Source organism: Barbus barbus, assembly GCF_936440315.1.
Source record: "Barbus barbus genome assembly, chromosome: 23".
NCBI lineage: Eukaryota > Metazoa > Chordata > Actinopteri > Cypriniformes > Cyprinidae > Barbus > Barbus barbus.
In genome coordinates this window covers 21,935,870-21,960,481 of record NC_136751.1, presented here as the reverse complement: position 1 = coordinate 21,960,481, position 24,612 = coordinate 21,935,870, and the positions used below count along the sequence as shown (strand labels likewise).

Below are 24,612 nucleotides of genomic sequence, written 5' to 3'. Positions count from 1 at the left end.
TTGAGAGTTACTATTTTTAGGTGAGAATGTATTTGTTTAGACTTCAAATATGCAGTTTGTTAATAAAGATAATGTCTATTTGAAAATTTGCTTCAACGTTTTGGAGATGTGAGCTCCAGGGTGTCAGAGGCCATTCAGCACTCATGAACCCGCTAAGAGCAACCTTACCTCGGCCAGATCTTCTGGAATTTGCTGCTAGTTCTGATGTCTCTGCAGTGCTTAAACATGAGATATAATTCGTTATGGGTAAATCTAATGGGAAGTCTTTGGCCCCATGCATTAATCTATTATTTGTTCCAGAGCAAATAGTTTTGGCTGAGGGCGCTGCCTTTGTACTTTTGACTGAATTACCTAGAAACGTTTATGATGGCTATTGTTTTTGTTGTTTATTAAATATTATATAATACAATAAGCCTTCAGTGAAGCAACTGAAAATGTTCCTTCGTTACTAGTTCTAAAACGGAGGCTTAGGCTCAAGAGGGTTTTTAAAGACACTCCGTTGTTGTTTCTTATATAATTACACACTCGTGCCGTCGAACTGTTGTAAACGCAATATCACACTCGTAGCCATGTGATATGGCTGTATATCAGCACGCTGTGATTTCCTACGGCCAAATCACAGCAGTGCTGATATATAACCATATCACATGGCTACGAGTGTGATATTGCTCATTTAATGTGTGTGTGTGTGTGTGTATATATGTGTATATACAGTGCCCTCCAAAAGTATTGGAACAGTAAAGACAAAATTGCTCTGTTGGCTGTGGAGTCAAGACATTTACAAATATAATTAAAAGATGAATATGAGACAAAACTACAGAATGTCACATTTTATTATTGGGTGATTCAACACATAGATGTTTTACCAGCTAAGAAGTTCAGCACTTTTAGAGTTTCATCCCTCTATCTGATGTGAGCATACGTTTTGTAACAGTTGCCTCACAGGTCTTTCTAAGTGATCAGCTGTGTCCTGTTGCATTAATTCTTCAGATATTAAAAGCAGGGAATGTGTCGTATCAGTTATATCCATTACTTCTGCATTCTGAATCCTGCATTCGATGATGACACACACAAACCAGGATGAAGATGAGGGAGCTGACTTTGAGAGAAAAGCAAGCGATTTGGATGCTAAAAGAAAAGAGGAAGTTAATTAGAGCTATAACAAAAACAAAGGCCATGGAGAAATCAAGAGTTTGGAAATCACCAGCACCAGCAACCAACAACTACCTCGGCTGAGAAAACAACAGTAGTTGTTAACTGTGAAAATGAACCCTGAAAGACGTGTCTGTAAAATCACCAACAACTTCCAGAAAGCTGGGGTGATGCTCTGACAATCTACTGTCCTCAGGAGACTTTGACACAGAATTACAGATGCTACACAGCAAGATGCAAACCACTGACCAGCACCAAAAATAGAAAGGCAAGATTAGAGTTTACAAAAAAGTACAAAGGTGAGCCAGAAGAGTTTTGGAACTGTGTTTATGGACCAATGAGACAAAGATGAACCTTTATCTAAGTGATGGGAAAGCAAAAATGTGGAGAAAAAAACTGCAAATAATCCTAAGCATACAGCCTCATCTGTAAAGCATGGTGGAGGTGGTGTCATGGCATGAGCATGCATGGCTGTCTCTGGAACAGGCCCTCTCAACTTTACTGATGACTTAATGTATGATGACAGTAGCAGAATGAATTTGTAAGGGTACAAAACCATCTTGCCTACCAATATTCAAGAAAATGCCAACGGATTCATTGGGAAGTGCTTCATATTGCATCAGGACAATGACCCAAAACACCCTGCCAGTTCAGTCAAGGAATTTATAAGGGCAAAGAAATGGAAAGTCTTAGATTGCCCAAGTCAATCTCCAGATTTAAATCCGATTGAAAATGAATTTCACCAGCTGGAGAGGAGCGTAAAGGCAGAAACTCCCCAAAACAAGCAACAATTGGAATTGGCTGCATTAAAGGCTGGGAAAGCATTTCAAAGGGTGAGACCAAGAGTCTGGTGATGTATATGGGCCACAGACTCACTGCTGTGATTGTGCGCACTGGATCTGCAACTAAATAATAGCTTTTAATCTTTTATCTGCCGTATATGTATGTATATATATATATATGTATGTGTGTGTGTATATGTGTGTGTGTGTGTGTGTGTGTGTGACAAAACCAGTCTTAAGTCGCTGGGGTATATTTATAGCAATAGCCAAAAACGGCTCTCGGCCCCGCCCCACTCACCACACTTCATTTGGACAATTTTAAAGGCAATTTTCTCAATATTTTGATTTTAGCACCCTCCGATTCCAGATTTTGAAATAGTTGTATCTCGGCCAAATATTGTCCGATCCAAACAAACCATACATCAATGGAAGGATTATTTATTTAGCTTTCAGATGGTGTATGAATCTCAATTTCGAAAAATTGGCACTTAAGACTGGTTTTGTGGTCCAGGGTCACACATATACATACATATACATACATACATATATACATATATACACATATTGTACATACAGCCTTGTTGAACATGAACAATGTCTTCTATAAAATATTTTAAAAAATCTAGACATGCAGTCTATTTGTAAAATTTGTGAAACAATGGGTTAGTCTGAAGAGCTTAGTGAAGTACATTTCCAAGCGTCAGATGGAGTGGTGTAAAGCTTGCTTCCACTGAACTCTGGAGCAGTGGAAACATGTTGGAGTGACAAGTCACACTTTTGCAGTCTGATGGCCGAGTCTGGGTTTGGCAGATGCCAGGAGCGTGTTACCTGCCTGACTGCATTGTGCAAACTGTAACTGTTGTAGGGCTGTTTTTCAGAGATTGCCAAGACATTTTGGACAATGTTATGCTTCCAGCTTTGTGAGAACAGTTTGGGGAAGGCCCTTTTCTATTCCAGCTAGCTGTGCTAGTAAACAAAGCAAGGTCCATAAAGACATGGTTGGATGAGTTTGGTGTGGAAAAACTTGACTGGCCCGCACAGAGCCTTGACCCCATCGAACATGTTTGGGATGAACTGGTGCACAGATTACGAGCCAGGCCGCCTTGTCCAACATCAGTGCCTGACCTCACAAATGTTACAAAATTCCAACAGAAACACTCCAAAATCTTGTGGAAAGTCTTTCCAGATGAGTTGAAGCTGTTATAGGCATAAAGAGGGGGCCAACTGCATGTTAATGTCTGTGTATTTAGAATGCGACGACATTAAAGAGAGAAAGTCTTGGCCTTGCCTGTAAATCAACAATCTCTCCCTACATACAAAGATAGAGATACAAATTGATATTTCTTTCCTACATGCTTTTATAACTGCCTCAGTGGAAGGCTTTGGAACAGATGTTATTAATGTTGGCTGTTTATCAGCTCTTTGCTTGTATATTTGATAGATTTTAAGTGGATTCATCATGAAGATTAGTTGTGCGTGAGACTCAGCATCTGTGAATGCATGCTGAGTATTGTTTGTGTAATGTCGTGTTTTTTGTGTAAATGCTCACTTCAGTGGGCTCCTAGTGTTAAGGTCTGTCCAGAATCAAGTCCCAAGCATCCAAGGGTCAGGCACTGACGGCAGACAGTGAATCTCACAAACAGGTCTTGTGCCCCTAAGGACGTTAGGCGATCACATGCCCCACTTCCGAACGACACCAGGGTCAGTCATTTTCAGGAATGGTTGGTTACATCCTTGCTGTTGTTTGTCTTGGCCCTGCCTGCAAATCAACAATCTGTCAAATTGCTCTCACATGCAAGGCTAATTTGTTTTCCTGCTTGTGGCACTGTTTATGAGGAGAGCCACATTGAACACTGCTACCTCTGAGAGCAGGTCACAAGGGACCTCTGGACCAATCGCACAGTGGTCAGGCCACTGGACTGGGCGGATGCTTACAGGAACCCAGACTTAGAGACTCCCCCTTGTCCTCCTGACTATGAGAAGATAAATGCTAGGGGAGATTGATATTGTAGAGTAGTGTTAGGTATCTAGGCCAGAACCAATGCAAATGCAGCTTATGATCAAGATCTTCTTAAAGTGATACAATGTATTCTGAAGACTTTAGAATTGCTTAAGGAAATTCACATGTGAATGAGTCATTCAGATCAGTTTTGTAAACAAGATTTAATGAAATGATCCAACTCAAAAGAATGATTCATTCCACTCTCATGAATAGTGAGAGCTATTAAGTGAATAATAACTTGCATTTTGGCTTCAGAAGACTTGGTATAAAGTGCAAATTACTTTCACACAGAATCGGAAAATTAACTTTTACATTAAGAGGTGATATTTGCCTTCCTTAATTGACTTCCAGGGGCATTTTTAAGCTTTGTAAGGACATTTTTATAATTACTAAATGTACCTTGGTTGAATTTAAGTATTTTGTATAAAATAAAACAATTACTTCTATCAATTTACAAAACTATAGCCTGCAGGAAGTCAGGTTATTTAGTCAGGTTATAGTAGAAACAAACAAACTGGGAATAATTGAAATACATTGCAGAAATCAAGCAAGAATGTTCCCCATCACTGAAGTGCGCCATAACTACAGTCTAGCACGAGTTCTGCAAACAATCGCTTAAGCACACTGCAAAATGAATCTCTTACATGCATCGTATCTGCACTTTGTTGTTTACGATGAGAAAACTTGTACAGTCAGTGAGCATGTACACTGAACAAAACTGCATTTTCAGCAATGACTAATTTAAACTGCCCTGATCGGCCATTGCATTCATGAACTCAACAGAAATGTGTGTGATTGGTGGTTATAATGCTCCACTCTGATGCAAAGTGAGCAGATCTAAATAATAAACACTTTTAATTCATTTTCTTTTCATTTCATTTACGTTTATGCAACAGTTTTTATAGATTTAATTTTAAGTTTTAATAGATTTTCATTGTGGTTTTGCATCCTGGAATGCTTTTAAGCTTTAAGCAAAAACGATGCAAAAGCACTATAAAAGTGAACTATTCATCATTTCTGAGTGAGCTATCCTTTAATAAATTAACTAGTATCTTTCTCTCATTCTTTTTCCTCTATCTTCCCTGGTTTCTGTTATGCAAGATCTCGACTCTGAGAAGATGTGGTCATGGTGTTCATGTCTAGACTGCCTGACGAGATTTTAGGTGTATTGATTTTTCTCTCACACTCTTTCTCTTCCATAAATCTGTTCCATCCAAAGTCATACTCCTCCCTCTGCTCTTAAAAATGGGAGTGCATCGTAGAAAAGTTTCAGTACATTAATTTTAAAGTGCCAATGAAGTTGTTTTGAAGGCCTTTTGTGCTGTGTGAGATGTTTACATTACCGCTTCAATGGATAAAGCACATAAAATTAGTTATCTGGCTTAAATCAGCAGGGAATGTTTGGTTGTCATACCCCTCACCTTTCACAGACTTTAATAATATAATTTTATCACCCTCTGAACACATTATTTTATTATACTGCAAATGTTTTTTTGGTCAGAAATTTTTAAATATTTTGAACAACTCTTATACTCACCAAGACTGCATTTATTTTAAGTATTTGTATGTTCATATTATATTTATTATGTATTATATGTATTGTATATTAGTGTATAATATATATTAGTTATTTAAATATTTAAGGACTGAAGGTACATTAACATTCAAAAGTTTGGGCTCGTAAGATTTTTAATGTTTTTAAATTAAGTTTCTTATGCTCGCCAAGGCTTGCATTTATTTGATCAACATACACTAAAAACAGTAATAGGGTGAAATATTATTACAATTTAAAATAACTGCTTTCTATTGCAATATATTGTAAAACATCATTTATTCCTGTGATTGCAAAGCTGAATTTTCAGCAGCAGTTGCAGTCTTCAGTGCCACACGATCCTTTAGAAATCATTCTAATATGCTGAATTGGCATTCAATAAATACTTTTTTTTATTATTGTTAATATTTAAAACGATTGTGCTGCTTAATATTTTTATGGAAATCATTATACATTTTTTCAGGATTCTTTGATCAATAAAAATTTCAAAAGGACAGCATTTATTTAAAATATAATTTTGTATCAATGTACTTTAAAGGGTTTACTGTCACCTTTGATCAATTTAATTAATATATATAAAATAATATTTGGTAACACTTTAGTATAGGGACCAATTCTCACTCTTAACTAGTAGCTTATTAGCATGCCTATTATTAACATATTGGCTGTTTATTAGCACATATAAAGCACATTCTTTTTTTAAGTTATATTAATGGGCGATTTCTGCCTTTTATTAGGACAGGAGAGTAGAGAGGTGACAGGAAAGCATTGGGTGGAGAGAGAGGGGAGCAGAATCGGCAATGACCGCAAGACGGGAATCGAATTCGGGTCGGTGTGAGTGCAGTTGCCCTGCATGTCGGCACACTAACCATGAGGCTATTGGCGCCGACATAAAGCCCATATTCTGCATGACTATATTCTACATCCCTAATCCTATCCAATACCTAAACTTAACAACTACCGCACTAACTATTAACAAGCAGCAAATTAGGAGTTTATTAAGGCAAAAGTTATAGTTAATAGGTATGGTAATAGCGAGAATTGGACCTTAAAATTAAGTGCGACATACTATTTATGTGATTAATATATATATCTTTTTTTTATACTTTTATTTAGTTTAAAAACAAAAATTCAATTTATTAACACATCCAAAAGTTGGAGAAGAAAACCTGGCAGTTGTAACCTTAGAGCGGAGCCCCATGTGTTGTAACGGGAGGCGATATGACCCAGGAGTGTGCCTTGAGGCCTAAGACAGAACCTGACTTGATGAGTCCAGCAGCCTCTGTGTCTCTCTGTCTTTCTCTAGATCCCTCCATCCTGAGTTCTCAGGTACCTGCATACAGCAGTGGAGGGCTTTTTTTTAGGCTTGCTGGAGCATTCCAGGCTTAGCCAGGCCAGCCGCAGTGTGGCGTGCCCGTGCACATTTTAAAAAAAGTCAGCCTGTCTGTATTTTCCTCCCCACTGCTCTATCTATCCCTCCATCTTTCCCTCACCCCCCTTCTCTCTCTCTCTATCTCCTATCTTTTTTTTTTTTTTTTTGCTTTCTCTGTCTCTCTCTCTCTTTTGTCCTCACTCCACCTGCGCAGGGTTTTTTTTTCTCTGCCATGCAGCAGCAGACAGATGAGTCAGACTGGCACTGCTACCTTCATCTCTCATTTTCCTCCTCTTGCAGAAGTGCAAGAAAGACTGCAGCATCAGGAGACACTAAACTCCCCATTACAGCTGGTTTTGTAGGAAAGAAGGCAGCTTCTAGGAAAGCATGTCCAATTACAGTGAACAGGAGCAGAAAATGATATGAAGACTCCCTGAATATGGGCAAATATGGTTAATTATGATGGTTTCTAAAACTTAAAGGGATAGTTCATCTAAAAATGAAAAATCATTTAGTCACGCTCATGTCATTCCAAACCTGAGTGACTTACTTTCTTCTGAGGAACACACAAGATGATATTTTGAAAAATGTCTCCGTATTTATTTTCTTCCATATACTATACAGTGGAAGTCGATGGTCACCAAAATGGTTTGTTTACCAGCATTCTTCAAAATATTATCTTTCATGTTCTGCAGAAGAAAGTAAGTCATACAGGTTTGAAACCAGCATGAGGGTAAGTAAATGATTACAGGATTTTCATTTTTGGAAGAGCTATTTCTTTAATAGAGAATGTTCACCTGCTGTGTGTGTGTGTGTGTGTGTGTGCGCGCATGTTTATGTGGTTTATGAGGACACAAATTTGTATAATGACATGGGTATGACAGAGGTATTACAATATGAAGGTGGTTTATGAGGACACTGCCTATGTCCCCGTAATTCAAAAGGCTTAAAAAACATACTAAATGGTGTTTTTTTTGAAAATCTAAAAATGCACAAAGTCTCCTGTGAGGGCTAAGTTTAGGTGTTGGGTTGGTGTAGGGCAATAGCACACACAGTTTGTTCAGTATAAAAACCATTACGCCTATGGAGAGTCCCCATAAACCACAAAAACCAACGTGTGTGTGTGTGTGTGTCGGCTCGTCCAGACAGTGGAAGCAGACACAGTCTGTGCTGACTGCTGATGAGTGTTTACTGAGAGAGTGGGAACAGCAACAACACGTGCTTGTCAGAGTGAGAGAGAAAAGTGTCTTCTCTATGTGGCAGTTTGTCACTCTTGTGTCGGCGCATGCATGGCCACACGGCCACCCTGGGTTTCATTATCCTCCTGGGTGACACAGTGTAGAAGGGTGAATCAGTAAAATGTCATGGTCTGTCCACTACCTTGCTTCTTTCCTGGCCATCCACAGGGTATTCATGAACAGTTATTTGCTATTTAATAGTCGGTTGTAGGTGTTGTTAGCAGGAGGGACACTGTCATTCTGGCATTTGAATGGACAAAATTGGTAGAATGTATTGTGCCGTTTGAGTTTTCAATATTTTAATCTATTTTTTTCAGAAGTGAAAGAATGTACGTTAGTAGTTAAAGTAAACTAACATTTTGACGACCTCAATTTTATTTTATCCAATTTTTTTAATTGTTTATATTTTTATTTTAAAACAAATATATAATTTTAATAATAGTTTTTCTTTTTTTTTTTTGATTGTTTTTATTAATTATTTTTTTTATTTTAACCATTTTATTACTTATGGTTTTTATTTTATATTCCTTTTTAGTTTTTATTTATGTCATTATTCTATTTTATATTTTAAATTTAATTTTTATTTTATTGTATTATTTTGTATTTTTTTAGATTGTTTTATTAATTTGTCCTTTTTTAATTTCATTGTTTTATTTTTAATTTTAATTTTAATAAAATAAAACTCATTTCAGTTTTTCATCTTTATTTGTTTTTTTTATTTTATTTTGATTGTATTAATTTATTTAAATTTTTTATTTGAACCATTTTATTTCTTATGGTTTTTACTTTATATTCCTTTTTGTTTTTATTTATTTTTATGTCACACATTATTTTATTTTATTTTATTTTATTTATTTATTTATTTTTAATTGTTTTTATTTTGTTTTATTTTTAATGTTTGTCAATATTAAAATAAAATAATATTATTTTAGTTAATATTATTTTAATTATTCATATTATTATCAGTTATTAATTTATATTAGTTTTTTATTTTATTTTGATTTGTTTATGAATTTATTATTTTATTTATTATTTATATTCCTTTTTGTTTTTAATTTTTATGTTCCTATTTAATTTAATTTTTTAATTGTATCTATTTAATTTAATTTAACTTTATTTTAATTTAGATTTAGATTCATGAAATGTCATGTCAGTTGTGAAGACTTTCTGGTGTAATGAAAGTGGCCATCTTTGATATTTCTTTTAAAGACTATAGTTACAGACAGTTACAAACCACCTAACTCTGTGCCCCCCTCCAGCTCTGCCTCCCTCCCAGACGAGCTCAATCACTTTTATGCTCGTTTTGATCAAAATAATAAGGAGATCTCACTCAAAGCTGAGCATCAACCCAGTGAACTGCCTCTCACTCTCTCCACATCAGATGTTTACTCCACTCTGCGTAAGGTGAATGCACGGAAGGCAGCTGGCCCTGACGGAATACCTGGTCGTGTGCTTAAAGCCTGTGCGGAGCAGCTAGCTGGGGTCTTCACGGACATTTTCAATCTGTCCCTGGACCAAACAACTGTCCCCACTATCTTCAAAACCTCCACCATCGTACCAGTACCGAAACACTCCACTGCCTCGGTCCCTAATGACTTCCGTCCTGTTGCACTCACCCCCATCATTGCCAAGTGTTTTGAGAAACTGGTTGCATCCCACCTAAAATCCTGTCTCCCTGCTACACTGGACCCATTCCAATTTGCCTATCGCCACAATAGGTCAACAGAGGACGCCATCTCAACAGCGCTTCACTCTGCCCTCACCCACCTGGACAGTCAAAACACACATGTGAGAATGCTGTTCATAGATTTCAGTTCTGCATTCAATACTGTAATCCCCTCCAAGCTGATCTCCAAGCTCAGCCAGCTTGGAATCAGCACACCCATCTGCAATTGGATTCTAGATTTTCTGACTAACAGACCTCAGTCCGTCAAGTTAGATAACCTCTCCTCCTCCATCATCACCCTGAACACCGGCGTGCCACAGGGCTGCGTACTGAGCCCTCTCTTGTACTCCCTCTTTACCCATGACTGTGTTCCTGTTTATGGCTCCAACACCATAATCAAATTTGCAGATGACACCACGGTGGTAGGTCTGATCAAGGATGACGATGAGTCAGCCTACAGGGATGAGGTGCAGCACCTGGCTGTGTGGTGTGCCACCAATAATCTACAACTAAACACCCAGAAGACAAAGGAGATCATTGTGGACTTCAGGCGGACTAGGAGTCATGCACACACACCCATCTACATCAACGGAGCTGTAGTGGAGCGTGTGTCGAGTTTCAAGTTCCTTGGCATCCACATCTCTGATGACCTCACCTGGTCCCATAACACCTCCACTCTGGTCAAAAAGGCACAGCAGCGCCTTTACTTCTTAAGGAGCCTTAAGAAATTTCACCTGAATCCCAGGATCCTTGTGGAATTCTACCGCTGTACCATTGAAAGCATACTCACGAACTGCATCTCAGTATGGTACAGCAATTGCTCCGCATCTGACCGCAAAGCACTCCAGCGGGTGGTGAAAACTGCTCAACGGATCACCGGCACCCAGTTAACTTCCATTGAGAACATTTATCATAAGCGCTGTCTGGGCAGGGCAAGAAACATCATCAAGGATGCCTCTCACCCCAACCATGGACTTTTCACCCTCCTTCCATCCGGCAGGCGTAACAGGTGCCTACGCTCTCGCACTAGTAGGCTCAGGAAGAGCTTCTTCCCCGAGGATGTAACACTTCTGAACGCCACACCACCAATCTAACCTGCACCTGCTTATTACTGCACTGGTCACAGTACTTTACACACATGCATTTGCACTACTCATATTTTGCACACACTGCACATTGTTAAAGTTATTACAATATAAACTGTCTAAAGTTGTTACTGTACAAGCACAGTAAACTATTTCTATAAAATATTGCACTACTGCTATTTTTCATAGAATACATTGTTCTATCAATACTTTGCACACTCATCCAGCTGTATTTATTTATTACCACTCTTCTCACGTTTCTGCTGTTCATAATGTGTATATATAATCTGTAATCTATATAATCTACATTGCTCTGTTCATAATGTACATACAATCCCTACATTGCATTCCTATTTATATTCTGTATATACTCTGCTCAATACTGTATATAGCAATTCCACTGTACATTCTGTAAATCATATCTTCACTTACTCTGCACTTATATGTATATAAAACACTATATTCTTGCACTTCTGGTTAGATGCTAACTGTATTTCATTAGCTCTGTACTTGTACTCTGCATAAATGACAATAAAGTTGAATCTAATCTAATCTAATCTAATCTACAGCTGTTATTAACAGCCATTAAAAGAGGTGCTCGACTAAGCTATTCTTTCACACAAATGCTGTTTGACCCGCTCTTGCCAGCTGTCGAATGAACAGGACAAATGGAAAGTCACACCTGTTGGTAAATACGTTTGTCAATCCCAAACACTGACTGCGTGAATGCAGTCTTTCTCTCTCAATCACAAAAATAGCTGGAACTATCCCTAGCCAGATGTATAAAAGCAAGAAAATGGGAAGGATACAAAGAAAAGAAAAAACAGGAGACAGAAGAAGGGAGAGACGATCAGTACCATCCTGCTCCCTCTACCCTGTCTTCCTCGTGATCTCTCAGCAAGCCGCCACCAGGTGTTACATAACTCTCGCTCTCTCTCTCTGTGTTAATCTATCTCTCTCGCTCGCCCTCGGTCTCTATGCCAGCCACTCCCCCCCCCCCACCCTCTGTCTTTTTCACACGTTCAGTTTCTCTCCCACTGGGAAACAGATTTTCAAGGCAGCGTCTGCTCTCTACCTTCAGCACTCGCCGTCTCACCCTCTCCCTCCCCAAGGTTTCGCTACACTTCTGGCATAATTACAGCAATTACTACAGTTTATACTAGTTATGTAAAAGTCCTCCCATGTGAGTGTGTGTTTTTATCCAACACAGTTGGAAGTGTACTCCCCATTTCACACAGTCCGCTATTAATTTTTGCCGAGCTTTAATTTGTGGCTCGCATGGCAGTTAAGACGATGATATGATATGATCATGCAGTCAATACAGATATTTCAGTCTTACGGGCTTCCCAGCATTAAGATAATCCTGTTTTTTTTTTTTCATTAAGGAAAATCATCTTGTCTCAGTTACAAATTTGATTGGTGAATGATAAAGAATGTCAATGGCATGTCAAATCATTTTTTAGATTTTGAAAATATTATTGAAAGAAGTCTCTTATGCCCACCAAGGCTAAATTTATTTGATCAAAAATACAGTAAAAACAGTAAAATTGTAACAAATTGCAAAATAATTAAAATGACAAAATATGCTAGCTAAAATTATATAAAATATATTTTAAAATGTAATTTATTCCTGTATTATCAAAGCTTTTTTTTAACTGGTATATTTTTTATCAGACATTTTATATAGGCAGCTGCAATTATATGTTAAGTTATAGAATGATGCCTTTCTGTAGTTTTCTTGAATATTTTATTCATTCTCATCTCTGAAAAATCGAAAGACCTGATACACTCCATATTTAAAGGATGACCCAACTGCCGCCTTCTCTGGTTTCCTCAGGGTAACACACTGAGGAAGAGTCTCCTTACACACTACTTTGGCAGCCATCGGCCCCACGCCAAAGCCCTGGAGTACAGCGGCGGGAACAGCTCTTCCTCTGGAGGTACGTCTCATAAATGACCATCAGCAGAAGCACTGTTGGCTCACCATATACTGTACATCCTCTTGCCTAACTTCTGCTCCTCTCATACCTGAGTGTTCTGTGTGTGTACATAGGTGGTTCTCCAGGACAGGACTCTGATAAGCCAGGCACTAGCTTAGTAGACATCCAATGTGCGCTGCACAACGTTGGAGCATCCGAGCTGGTCATCGACCTCATCGTCAGCACTAAGAATGACCGTATCTTTGAGGAGAGCATTTTATTGGGCATTACACTCCTGAGAGGAGGAAATACACAGATTCAGGTATAAACAGGACACACATTCACAATGGGACATCTATAAGATTCGGGTGATGTCATTTTCTGCATGTCTCCCTGCAGAACTCTTTCTACAATCAGCTGCACAAGCAGAAGAAGTCCAAGAAGTTCTTCAAGGTCTTCTATGATCGAATGAAGCTGGCGCAGAAAGAGATCCAGTGTGTCAGTCAACATGTTTGAGCTCCGCTGCAGGAAGAGTAATATACACACAGACACACACACACAATTGTCTTGTTACATATATGTAATTTTTCTGTCATTAGTCTTCTAAATAAATAAATGCAGAACTAAATATCAATCAAAAAATGTATATATACAATTTATTATATTTTTCATTTGTATTATTATAATTACAATATTTTCTCTTTTTTTTTTTCCAATTTAGTACTAAGAATACACAACAAAACTCATGGTCCACAAAAAATGCCATTGCTTATTTTTGCACAATGTGATTTCTTGTTTTTATTCCCCATTTTCATTTTGGAATTTGACCTTGGTCAAATTCACCTGGAAATGTTTTTCCAGATGTTTTCAGAAGTTCACCTTCAATAACGTGACTTAAACCTGTTTTTTTGTGTGTTTGAACACGAGGTTGATAAATTATCTGAATGAAAAGATTGATTGAGAAGTTACCATAGAAACATATTTGGTATAATCTGAACTGGAATAATAATAATAATAATAAATCTGCCAACTACAGTGTGGACTATGGACAGGCTTTATATGCACCCATTAAGATGCTGCATTTGCACATCATGATCTTTTTGGACTACAAGTGAAATAAGTGGAAAATAAAACATGCTATTTTGACTGATTTTGGTGCTTTTTGGAAATGTCATCAAACCAGGTGTGATGTCTTTTAAGTCTAAAAATAAACCTTTAGAAATCGCTCTTTCAGTCTCTCGCTGAAAATAGAGACGTGTCCTAATTGCAATGTTCTGCTTTATCATGCATAATACTAAAAAAAAACGACCTAGACTCTCTAATGACATGCTGCGTCTGAACTAGAAGTATGTCATTGGTCCCCTGAATAGCCCATTTATCACAAACAAGTGTGCCTTAATGCACAGCTATTCATGTGAGTGTAGTTCTGGCTTGAGGCAGTATAAATGAAGAGACTGAGGCATATGAATAGTATCTGTCCCTATTTCAACTGCTGTATCATGTGAGGGGTCATTGGCACCTTATCAAAGGCCTGCTGTTAAAAAGCAGTGTTCTTTTTACCGCTTTTTATCAAGAGAGAAAAGATTTCAAGTTCGCCTCGTGTCAAGCGGCATAGTGCACGAGACATGATAGTTTGATAAAGAGAAATATTGTTGACAGCTGACTTGTGAATAAGCTTCAAATGTGCCTAAATATACATCCAGAAACAATTAAAAATAATATATTCTCTCGATATCAATACTTACAACTTGCTATGGATGACTTTGAATAGATATCAATTCTCTAGCATGGTGTAGTAGAGAACTCAATCTGTATGTTGTCTAAAACTTTGTGATTTTATTGAAGGGAAATAATAGTAGCAGTTGCTTACTATGAAGGTTGAGGGGAACATGTTCTTTAAATATTCAGGGTGTTAGTCGATCAGTATGGGGCTTTCAGTGAATTTATGAGTGAATCATTGATTCATTCCCTCAACTGATTCATTTGAGTGGTTTAGCAGTGATTCTGGAACACAGCTGGTGAATCATTTGCTCAACTGATTCATTCGAAGATACTGATTATTCAGCAACCAACCACAGTGAATCATTTAACAAAGCAACTCGATCAATTACACTGATTCATTCAGGATCATTATTACTGTGTTTTGATTTGAGACCTGCAACCTTTAATTCTCCTTTGGCTTTGTTTGAAACTGTTGCTGTCTTTGCATGTTGTGTCTAAAGAGTAAGTGATTAAATATTAACCATGTTTATTGGAATATTGTATAAAAGCAATATCAATATTATATTTATGACTAAATCACAGCTCTTAATTGTGTGATATTACCTAAATGTATTTCATCAGTAGTACCTAAAGTAACTAGTATGGATAACATACTGAGAATTTTTGTTGAATTTTGAATAATGTACAGCAAACTTTCATAAATATTAGTCCTAAAATTACTAAAACTAAAACTGAATTTTTTTTTTAAGTAAAATAGAGAGAGAGAAAAAGATGTAGTGCTGTCAAACAATTAATCGTATCCAAAATAAGTTTTTTGTTTACGTAATATATGTCTGTATACTGTGTATGTTTATTATGTATAGATAAATACACACACATGCCATGTGTATATATTTAAGAAAAATATGGTATGTTTATATATACCATAATATATTTATATATAATATAAATTGTGTAAATAGAAATATATACATGTAAATATACATGTAAATATTTAAAAAATATATACATGGGTGTGTATTTTTATAAATATAAATATTCATAGTACACACGCATATATTATGTAAACAAAAACTTTTATTCTGAATGCAGTTAATCGCGATTAATCGTTTGACAGCACTAAAATAAAAAATAAAAAAATTACTACAATTAAAATGAAAACTGACAAAATAAAAGCTAATTCCAAATGTTAATAAATATTATTATAGTATGTAAATATACTAAAATAACACTGATCCTGTAAGAACTATAAATAACAGTTTAATAATCTCAATTCTCTTTTGTCTTATGAAGTTCGAGACTTGCACCTCAGAGAAATCATTCGGGGTCAGCTTAAAGACACCTCCTCGGTCACCTCCAAAGCGTACAGGACCGTTCGCCGGGAAGTGGACCCTGAGATAGAGCCGATGGGTTCGGGAGTGGACGGGACAGAAGAGGTGGTGGAGGAGACTCAGATGAGCCAGGCCATCACTATCATGAAACCCATCCTACGCTTCCTTCAGCTGCTCTGTGAGAATCACAACAGGGACTTGCAGGTGCTGGAAATAATTTCCATTGGTCTGGTTTTTTTCAGCTGTAGTTTGTTTTGGCTATGAATCATTTTAACGTATTACTTGTGTTAAACACCGCAATGTGAATTGGTACATGGTGTGCTTAGAAGTCAAATCCAGTGATGCTGCCTTCACCATGTAAGCAAATCAGAGAGCTTTAAATAAGTGTTTTTTTCCATTATGAGAAGAAAAAGCACCTTGATGTTTGAAAAGTAAACATATTTTGCAGTGCAGATCAAAATCTGAAGGGACCCCCGACCTAGCATGGACGAGTCTGTCTGAATAGAGATACCAATTACTGCCACTCAGGACTTGACTTGTGTTGTTAGTTCAAATCTTTCTGTTCTCTTGTATACAGAACTTTCTGTGAGATCAGAACAACAAATCCAATTATAACCTGGTGTGTGAGACACTGCAGTTTCTTGACTGTATCTGTGGCAGTACGACGGGAGGACTGGGGCTGCTGGGGCTCTACATTAATGAGAGCAATGTGGACCTGGTCAAACAGACACTAGAGACCATCACAGAGTGATGCCGGGGTCCTTGCCACGAAAACCAGGTATTGGAACGGCATCCTTTTTGGAAAATGGGGACAAATATTATTGCACATGGAAAACTGAATCCAAGGGTAAAACTTTACAGTAACAGTACATGAATAATCATATACTAATACCTGAATTAAGTATGAGGTAATGATGAGTATTAATGACATGTATTAATCAAGAACCTTAACTGTGGCATGAGTCATATGAATTCATGTGTGAAAACTTACCCAGAAGTGTTAATTATTAATACATTAACTTACAAACATGTAGTCAAGGTGGTCATTATTCTCACATAAATTCATATTATGTCATAGTTAATGTTAGTTTTTTATTAGCATATGCTTTAACTCATCATCATACTTTTTTATTATTAATGATTATGTAATAAGTCATTTTAATCTAATAGTTTAATGTCATACAGTGCTGTTATTTTGTCTGAGAATTGTAGAAAATAAAATTGAAATAAAATCTAAATATTTGATGAAAAACTTAAATAGAATAGGAAAGGGTCCTGTCTAAACTGTTGCTGTAAAATTAGAAGCACACAATTCCGTAGAATATCATTATATGCTTTAACATTAAGATTTGTACTGATAGAAATTACTAAAGTAATCAAACCTGGTTATTAGAAGGGGGTGACCCAATACTTGTGGCAATATATTGTATATATAATAATTTATAACCAGGCCATGGTAACCAGGTATTGAAGCATCAAACATCCACATGGCAAAAGTTTTAGATTTGGTATCATATTTGAACTTATTTCTAGCTTTATTAATGGTTATGCAACAAGTCTTTTCTATATATCTAAGACTTTGTTTGGGATCATAGATTGTGTATTTTATCTTCCGCAGTCATGCATTGCCAGACATGAGTCAAACTGCATTGACATCATCATCACTCTCATTGTGAATCCAATTGATCCGCTGGGGAGGAACCGACTTGACCTTGTGCTGGAGCTGAAGGTACTTGTTTGTTGCAGTCACTCACGTAGTTTGAATAATAAAGCAATTGATGTATAATGCAGTTTTACAGATAACAGAATTTTCTGAAGCGTTGCAAATTTTTTATTTGGCATGTAAAAGCATCTCCACATTTATCTCCAGAAGGAAAATATGTGAATATTCTTTACTTCACAGTGATTTAATTAACAAAATGATCTTTTCTTTACCATGAAAAATCAGAACAATGCATCTAAACTTCTTCTGGCCATCATGGAAAGTCATCATGACAGTGAGAATGTAGAGAAGATCCTGTACAAGATGAAACTAAGTGAACTGGTGAGCTAATCTGTACGATACAATAATACTGCTGTTATGCATGTAGTTAATGAAATATTTATATCATCTCTTATCAGCCAAAACATGCCTGTTCTTTGCCATAATTAAAGTAAAGTGATGATCTGGTGTCACATCTATAGGTTGACGTGATCAAGGAGGCTTACGTTCTAGGAGAAGAGAGTGAGATTGATCAAGAGATATCGGATCAGATCAGACCTAAAGATGTTGGCCACAACATCTACATCTTGGCACATCAGGTAAGCTTTAAGCGCTTCACTAGTGATTTCCACCTCTGTCTGTATGTGTATGTACATTAGGGGTACTTAGGAGGCTTATGGATGTCATAAAAAATGTGGAGATTAGGAGAAATAAGTTAATGCAAGGTAAACATAAAGCTGCTTGGTTAATATTTTTATGTATGAAATTGTAGGCCTACATAATACATATTTTAAAATTTTATTGCATATCTGTCGCTGCCATAATAATGACCCATTTCGAATGTTCACATGCTTTTCTTCTTTCTTTTTGCTCTTCGCTGTTGTGGAGTAGTTATGAAATACTGGTCTTGTAGCATTTCAGTAATAAATATGCGTACAAATTACAGTGTAGTGCTACAGTTACAGTGCTACTGTACGGTGTTTGGCAGTGGTCATTTTGAATCGATTTCTTCTTGTAAACTCTAGAGATGTGGAGTTCAGTTACCACACAACCTTGGTTTTTGTCAGTAGGTAATTCGGCCGGGGGGTTTTGCACAGTTGGTGAGATAAAAGCATTGACAATCTGGATTCAGAGGGCAATAAAATTACTGATAAACTCTTGTAAATGCTGAGAATAGCTTATGTCCCCATGAGAAACAGTTACCATCTGAATCCAGCTATAGCAAAATATGTTACTTTGTGAAAAGTGTTGTCGTTATTAAAGTAGCCTACCTTTAGTAATAACAATGATAAATGATATTTCAAAATGCAGTGTAAACTAAATCAAATATCTATTATAATATGAGATTAAATCTATAAAGCTGAAAAAATAATCATTGTTAATCACATGAATGTTTCCGATTCCTTTTAAGGAAAGAGAACAAAATATACAGGTTTTACACTCGTAGCAGAGTATGTTACATTGCGAGGCTTTGTTTTCCTTCAACTGTGTCTATTGTTTTTGTTTAAAAAGGCCTTTAATAATAATAATAATGACAATTCAGTGTAGTGTAATATAATAATATTATTAATAATAATAATAAGTATAATATTCAATTAATTTTTTTTTAAATGAAAAATTCTTCTGTAGGAAGGGTTAAGGACTCTTGTAGGAAATCCTCAAGCCAGTTGTGCATTTCTCAGTTTCAGTTTTAGTCTTCACTTTCACTTCCACACGCTTTCTTGACAGGCTCAGCCATCTGCTAGACAGTTTATTTCTGTCTAACTGGCTGCTTTCATAATGACATAACTTCAGGTGTTTGTCTATCTGTGTTTTTCCAAACACACTCACACAGATGACTGAAAGAAAGTGCAAGTGTGCCTACAGTAGTTCTCTCGCTGTTAGCTTTGCTGGAATAATGTATCTCATGGCAAACACTTACCATAGTTTTCGGTGAGATTTTTGTTCAAAATTGAAGACTTTTACTCAGACACTCTGGCTATTTTATGGTTTGAGAAACTTTGGCCTATGGCTATATGATATGGTTGGGGAGGTTTTGCATCATTTGGACCATCTGTACAATGTTTGTCAGTCTCATTTTGCTGTGTAGTTTCTCACTTGTAGAAAACAAGTAGGGTCTGAGGACATAAGAGTCATGCAGAGAGAGAGAAGGAGAGGGAGTCCAAAGAATAAGTCCTAATCTTCTTGTCTTGCTGAGAAAGAAAGAAATGGAAATTAATTTAAGAAATGCTTATTATTAATTATTGTCATTTATTTTTAATTAACAGTGTTTGTTTAAGGGAATGTCACTATTGCAATTGTTCCTACGTAGAATTTGCTGAATTCCAGTGAGCAACCACCCAGAATACTCTAGAAACTTCATGGCAACATGATAAAAACCTCCCCTGTAACACCAAAACCAGTCATATTTTGAGTTTTTGCGAGAAAGCTCCTTAAACATTCTTTGATTATCATTCACGAAGAATGACAATCAAATGTTCTTTGGTTTTCACGAAGAACATTCCCATGTCCTTTTTCTCCTTTGTGGTTTTAATTTCTTTTTATTTCCTCAAAACGGTTGACATGGTTGCTTTAGGCTGTGTTAGCTCCAGTGCTACATAAAACAGCTGCCAAATACAAGATCCTCCTGTGTTTACTTGGTACATGACAAAGTAAATGACATTAGTTGGTGTCAGTTTAGCTCTCTATTGCGTGCCTTGCTCTCTTTCAGCTCTTATAAACATATTCCTGATGTTAGCTTTGATCAGAAATGAAAAGGACACTGTGAACATTTTTGGAGCAAATGTGGCTTAGACGTGGGTTATTTCACCTTCTTGGTGTCTCAAGTGGCGCACATCTTTTGTGCTCCTTCAGCCTGTGAGAAAACAAGCATGTAAATCCCTTGCTCCCGTTTACTACATTAAGGCCATTATGTGATAAAGGGACACTGAGGGTGTGGAATGATTACTTGTTTGCCTCAAGGACGTGTCCTTTGTGGAGGTTAAAGTGTCCGCCTTCCTTTCAGATTTGTTGCTTAATAGAAAGGTAACTAGTTTGATTCAGTAGACTAAGCAGCCTTCTATATGTATAAACCGCGAGATGGTTCTTTGCTTAAATGAATTGCTTGGATCTTGCAGAGTGTCATTGATCATTCGTTGCCCTTTGATCCGTCATCTGTTGGAAATGATTTCCAGAGCGCTGTTTTTGATTAGGTTGTCCCTGGATGCTGTTGTCTCACTAATGCATCTTGGCCAAATCGCTGCGGGTATTCAATCACTGAAATAAATATCAGAGTTCCTCTGCGTGGGTAGCTCTTAAAATGTTTTGATTTTAAAGTAATCAGATTGATCAATCCTGACCCCTTATGAATTGACTCATCCAGGGGTTGCATTGGCATTATGAAACTGCTAAATTGCTAAAGTGATTTGCGTTAGCCAGTCACTAATAGATTAATGGATGTTCCTGCAACTTCAAACACTTTAAAGTCTGTGGTGGTTTAAACTTTAAAGGGTGGTGATGGCGCAGTGGATAAGACACATGCCTTTGGTGTGAGAGACCCGGGTTCGAATCCACTGTGAGACACCAATGTGTCCCTGAGCAAGACACTTAACCTCTAGTTGCTCCAGAGGCGTGCGACCTCTGACATATATAGCAATTGTAAGTCGCTTTGGATAAAAGTGTCAGCTAAATGAATAAATGTAAATGTAAGTCTCAGAGGTTGACTTTTAGCAATATTTATTATATTTATTACAACCCGAATTCCGGAAATGTTGGGGCGTTTTTTTAAATTTGAATAAAATGAAAACTAAAAGAATTTCAAATCACATGAGCCAATATTTTATTCAAAATAGAACATAGATAACATAAGTTTTTAAACCTGAGAAATTTTACAATTTAATGCGCAAAATAAGCTAATTTCAAATTTGATGCCTGCTACAGGTCTCAAAATAGTTGGGACGGGGGCATGTTTACCATGGTGTAGCATCTTCTCTTCTTTTCAAAACCGTTTGAAGATGTCTGGGTATCGAGGACATGAGTTTCTGGAGTTTTAGTGTTGGAATTTGGTCCCATTCTTGCCTGATATAGGTTTCCAGCTGCACAATTTATAGCTTTTTCTTTTTAGTATATGAAGCTAACGTTAAAACTTTTTCATGCCTCCATTTATTTTTGCAAATTCTCAAATCTATAGATGTTTATTTTAATGTTGTACCATTGTCCCAGAGCCATATTTTAAGTATTCAACTATAAAATCCATTATAAAGTTTTATTGCATTGTTAGAAGCTATGGTGATCTTGATGATGATGATTTCCAGTTATATTATTACATTTTTATCATGCATTTTTAGTCAGACATTTTTAAAAATGTATCTTATTTTTTAATCTCTCTACATTTAAGTTTTTATCATTTATCTCATTTAGTTGGATAGTGACATTATTTATAGGGGTAGTTTTTTTTTATTTTATTTTTTGGGGGGAGTTTTGTCTGTCAGATATCTTTACACGATTCCTGTCAGTCTTGCTTTTACTTAATCATGTATTTAGCATACATAAAAATGCTAGCTATGAAACTTAAGACTAAATAATAGGCCATTTTATTCCAGAAATGTAATTTCCACCTCCGTCATTTCAATCACACAATCTTATTAATTGCAATACATCATTTGAGATGAGGTGAAAATGTTAGTGTGAAGCAAATGGTCATGGTTTTGAGCAAAAATTACAGAATTGTCCTGTAATGCATACATGTCCGCTGATGGACATTATTAGACAAATCAACTAATGAGAGTCCACAGTGACAAAAGTGCCTGTAGTTGAAGAAATGTCCTGATTGAGCTGCTGTTTCTGAATCTGTTGAATCTGTCATGTTGACTGAAGTGTTTTTGATGATCAGTTGGCACGCCACAGAAAAAACCTCCAGCAGAGTTTGAAACCTGGCTCAGATCCTACCATCGAAGAAGAAGCAGCGCTCCTACTATGCCAACCACACCGCTCAGATAGAGGTATAACAGTTTGAGAGCTTATCAAGATAACTTTGTTTCCCTTCATTAATTTAATTTGCACCTTTATTGGATTCCAATATCTTTAATATGACAAATTTGAAGTCTCATTTACTTATTGCTGCCTTTATTAGACAATATAAGTCAAAATGTGTCAGTTAAACATGATTGATTGCTGATCTTCCCATTTTTTTAAATTTCAGATCGTCCGCCATGACCACGCAATGGAGCAGATTGCGTTTCCTGTACCTAACATCTTTAACAGAAGAATCAAAAGTGCGGGTGTTCACTACAACAGAGCGAGACGACCAGGGAAGCAAGGTCAACAACTTCTTCCAGCAGTTTGATGACCTCTACAATGAGATGAGATGGCAGAAGAAAATAAGAAGTGGGTTGTTTTGCTTTGTGCAGAAAACAATGTAACAATTTATCACCAGTTCGAGCCTGTGTCAGAGTAATGATGCTGATGTATTGCTGTGTGTTTGCAGATAATGCACCACTTTTCTGGGTGTCAAAACATATATCTCTATGGGGTAGTATCTCCTTTAACTTGGCTGTGCTCATCAACTTGGCTGTCGCTCTTTTCTACCCATTTGGAGATGAAGGTATGGCTCTTTTTTCTTTATATATATATATATTGTTATATATATAAACAATATATATATATATATGCCCTATTGTTTCCACACTGTGGAAAATGTGGACAGAATCCAGTCTTAGAGAAATTTATTGTATAGTACGGAATTTCACACAATTTGCCAAATTTGGATTCATATCCAGAAATCCAGAAAAATTAAAACAGACAAGGAAAGATTGTTAATGTTTTATGTATTCATTTGATTATCCTTTTTTACTGATAAAATTTAAACAATTAAAACTGAATTCAGAATAATTTAAACTGAAAACACAAAATTTTGGGAAATAATAAAGCTGAATTCATAGAGCCCTACGTAATGACATTTTATTTAAAGGGCTAGTTCACCCCAAAATTTTCATGCGGTTCTTTGTTCTGTCTTTCAGGTGTCTTGCCACCATTCTTGTCCATCTTGCTGTGGGTGGCGGTGGTCGTGAGCACTTTCACGTTGTTTGTTCTTCCTCCGCGTGGAGGTATCCTGGCGTTCCTGGTCACTGTCATCTTCCGTTCCATTTACACGCTGGGCTTAGGACCCACACTGCTGCTTCTGGGGGCCGCCAACGTAAGGCAAATTCATTATCAACCATTCACGCTTCATTTAGCTCGTCAGCACTCTGCGTCCATGAACTGATTAAATGTCAAAGTGTATTTTGAATGTATAAACCAACTGAACTCCTATTAGAAAAGACCAGCCTATAACACATCATGTTTGCTGATTAATCGCTAATTCCGATTAATTACGAGAAGCTGCTAGATATCTGGCTAAATATGAAAGATGGCAGAAGAGGAACTAGTGTTGCCATTTTGCATCAATGTCAGTTACGATGACAGAAGCGGCTGATGTGCTTGATGTGCGTTCAGATAAAAAATGAGAGCGATTTCATGCCTCTCTCCCAGGCAACTGGATCTGCTTCAGCCTTCAAACTGCTGACACGTCCCTCTGTTGTATCAGTCTGTTTGCGTCTGCTCAAGCTGGCGTCTCCTCAGCCATTATGGCACCACATGAAGAACCAACAGAGACATGTGCTGAAACAGATTCTAGGAGTGGATCTGTTATACTACACACCACTCGCCACATCTTCTAGTGGTCACCACAAACTGTTTATCCTCACTGCGAATGAACTCGTATATATTTTCTTTCAGCTTGCTGGTATGCATCTTAAGACAAAACAAAGGCACTGACATGTTTTAAGATCCATCGGTGCAAGTTTCTTTCAGTTGAAACAGCTCAGATTTACATTTTAGTCTAGGACTAGGCTTAAGCCTTGTCCGTGAAACCGGGGCTTAGTGTTTCATTCCAGCTTCCAAAAACTGGACAAAAATCATGAGGTTAATTACAACTAGTTTATTTTATTGACTCTGTTAGTTTTTAACAGTAAAGGAAAAAAAATCTTATTGCTGTAAAACTGTATGCACAGCTGTTCAAAAGTTTGGGGTTGGCAATTTTTTGATTAATGTTTTGATAGTCTCTTATGTTCA

At 36.8% G+C, this 24,612-nt stretch overlaps 1 pseudogene across 1 annotated transcript in view; it reads left to right on the top strand.

Moving 5' to 3' along the window:
- Window positions 1-24,612, top strand: part of LOC306843023 (inositol 1,4,5-trisphosphate-gated calcium channel ITPR2-like) — a 92,585-nt pseudogene that overhangs the window by 47,855 nt on the left and 20,118 nt on the right. Inside the window, exons 37-48 of the transcript in view lie at window positions 12,687-12,789; window positions 12,903-13,090; window positions 13,168-13,301; window positions 15,784-16,025; window positions 16,399-16,599; window positions 17,440-17,550; window positions 17,770-17,865; window positions 18,006-18,122; window positions 22,394-22,502; window positions 22,703-22,887; window positions 22,988-23,104; window positions 23,520-23,695. The product of the transcript in view is annotated as an inositol 1,4,5-trisphosphate-gated calcium channel ITPR2-like (transcript). The remainder of the gene's footprint in view (window positions 1-12,686; window positions 12,790-12,902; window positions 13,091-13,167; window positions 13,302-15,783; window positions 16,026-16,398; window positions 16,600-17,439; window positions 17,551-17,769; window positions 17,866-18,005; window positions 18,123-22,393; window positions 22,503-22,702; window positions 22,888-22,987; window positions 23,105-23,519; window positions 23,696-24,612) is intronic.